We start from the raw sequence: 3,202 nt of genomic DNA, 5'->3' as shown, positions 1-3,202 counted from the left end.
CGTCAAACGACACTAATGTCAAACTCTAGTTAGCCAATCATTACTGATTAATGTTGATCAGTTGACTATATAAATGAATTATCCCTTACGTATTCTTAATATGAGATTTAAACATGTGATCGCACTATTGTTGAGGACACATACTCCAACAATCTCCCACTTGTCTGAGACAAGTGTGCGTCACCAATTCTCTTGTCCAATTACAATCTCCCACTCAATGCAAGGTGTCTCACAGGTCGTACTTACGTTTGATCATATCTTGAGCGGTTTCCTCGATCTGGAGAGTAACTGCCTGACCGGAATTATCTACCGTAGATACCTTCCGAGCGTGGCCACGCATTTTCAGTTCACTGCTCCTCGAGTGGCCTTGAGATTTCAAATAACCCTGACAAGGGGGTGGACAATTCCTATCGCACTATTCCCTTCGTATAGCCACAGTTCATCATAACCCAAAATGTACTCATTTGACTTGATTCTGACAGTCGTAGAGTATAAATCAAAGCCATTCAGAAATTTGTGCCAACTTGGGCGAATAGTCTTTAGTCAAAAGAATTGACTCATAAGAATACTATAGCAGCTCTTGCCACGACCAGGCTTTATGAATTACCAGAACTCTATAAGCGGTCACTACCCGACCGAGTGTCCCATACAGTCCGTTTATGTGATCGACTAGTCATCCATATGACCCTATGGCACTTGAACTTGCCATCAATCGCATCACCCTCTAGTCACTTCGAGACGTCACCTCCTTTAAGTAACTAGGGGCGAATACTATGTCAATCCAGTTCACTTTAATAGGGTTCAATAATGTCTCAACAACCCATTTGGATACAACAAAGTAATAAATAAATGAGTTTGCACAAAGAAACTCAAACGACAAATGCGAGTATCACATATAAACCAAAAACAAAGTTTTTCATTTCATATCTAATAATCTAATACAAACATGGCATGCATTTCAGACCTATGGAAATAATATGTTGGTCATGCTTAGCCCCCGATAAAGGTTTGGTTAAAGGATCAACTATGTTGTCATCCATCCCAACCTTACAAATCGCTATTTCCTTCCTTTCAATAAAATCTCTAATTACATGAAATTTTCTAAGTACGTGTCTAGACTTGTTGCTAGACTTGGGCTCTTTAGCTTGAAAGATTTCCCCACTATTATAACAGAAGATCGTGATAGGATCTTTGGCAGTAGGAACTACCCTTAGCCCCTCCAAAAATTGCCTAATCCACATGGTTTCCTTGGCAGCTTCTGATGCTGCAACGTACTCAGCCTCCGTAGTAGAATCCGCAATCACAACTTCCTTGAAGCTTCTCCAGCTTACGGCACCACCATTGAGCATGTATACAAATCCACATTGTGATTTCATGTCATCTCTATCTGTTTGAAAACCTGAGTCTGTGTAAATTTTAACACATAGTTCGGAGTCACCTCCAAACACTAAGATATAGTCCTTCACAAGTACTTGAGGATATTCTTAACTGCTATCCAGTGACTCTCACCTGGATTATCTTGATATCTACTAGTTATGCTTAAAGCATATGAGACATCTGGACGAGTGGATATCATGGCATACATGATTGATCCAACATCGGAAGCATAGGGAATCAACTTTATGTGTTCAACATCTTCGGGTTCGGAGGGTGATTGAGACTTGCTCAAAATTATCCCACTAACCATAGGAATTAAGCCTCTCTTAGACTGATCCATGTTGAAGCGTCAAAGAACCTTGTCAATATAAGATTCTTGACTTAATGCCAATATCCTTTTGGGTCTATCTCTATAGATCCGGATACCTAATATGCGTTGTGCTTCTCCTCAATCCTTCATTTGGAAATTATTTCCCAACCACTCCTTGACGGAGGATAACATTGGAATGTCATTTCCAATAAGTAGTATGTCGTCCACATACAATATTAGGAACACAACATTGCTCCCACTGAACTTCATGTATAAACACGGTTCCTCAACACTTTGAATAAAACCATTTTCTTTTATAACATGATTAAATCGATGGTTCCAACTTCTTGATGCTTGCTTAAGACCATAAATGGATCTCTTAAGCTTGCATACTTTGTTAGGATATTTTGGATCTACAAAACCTTCAGGTTGCATTACATACACTGTTGGAATATGTGTCCTCCGACAATAATGCGATCACGACTGTTGATCATTAAGATCACATGTTTAAATCTCATTATAAAGAATACAATTGGGAAGTAATATTGTTCTCACAACCAATGGTCAACATATATCGGTAATGATTGGTGACTAGAGTTTGACATTACTGTCGTGCGACGGTGGTGATCAGTTGACCCCCTAGGTCATACCTATAGGGCAACACTCTTAATTGATTATTTAATTAATCGTATAATGTTACGAGTTAATTAAATTACTTGAAAATTGACAGACGATTTTGGAAGTAAAATTTACGTATCAAATTGAAATGTGATTAAATGGGATACGGTCTGAGTAATCGAATTGCATCATTACTCGGATGAAATTATTGTTTAAAGAAACAATTGAAATTGAATGAATTTTTATAAATACAATCAGTTGTGATTTATAAATGGAAAAATATTTTGGTACACGTAATTATGAAATTACCAAGTCAATTTTGTATGTGACGTATTTTAATAATACGTTGATTTTTAATATGTTAAAAATACATAACAAATTTATGTTACATGTGACATGTTACATATTGAGAAATTGACAAAAATAATATGGACTCCATATTATGATTGTACCGAAAATAAAAGGGGTATTAGGTTAATATTGTGTTAATTAATTTATTAGTAAACACAATGATTACCTAATTGTCTAGCCATGCAACCCTATTAACATTGTTAAGAGCAACAATTGCATGCATTGGCTCACCCAAAAAGCCCCCTTCCACCCGGTTTTTAAGAGAGAAAACCATTATGGTTTTTGATCTAATTAACCTAATAATATACAAAAGGTTGTAGATTACTAATTCATTCCATCACTCATCCAAAATATAATTCTAGAGAGAAAAATAATTCTCCTCTTCTTCTCTCTACAAAAACCGAAATATTCAAAGTGTTACATAATATTTTGGTTCAATTTTCTTCAAATTAATATTGTACTAGTTCCTATAATATTAATTTTAATTAAGAGAAAGCTTTGGGTATTAAGCTTAGGAGAGATCCTATACTTGGATCTTGGTTCTTC

The sequence above is a fragment of the Silene latifolia genome, chromosome 5, assembly GCF_048544455.1.
Source record: "Silene latifolia isolate original U9 population chromosome 5, ASM4854445v1, whole genome shotgun sequence".
Lineage (NCBI taxonomy): Eukaryota > Viridiplantae > Streptophyta > Magnoliopsida > Caryophyllales > Caryophyllaceae > Silene > Silene latifolia.
This window is presented reverse-complemented; position numbering follows the sequence as displayed.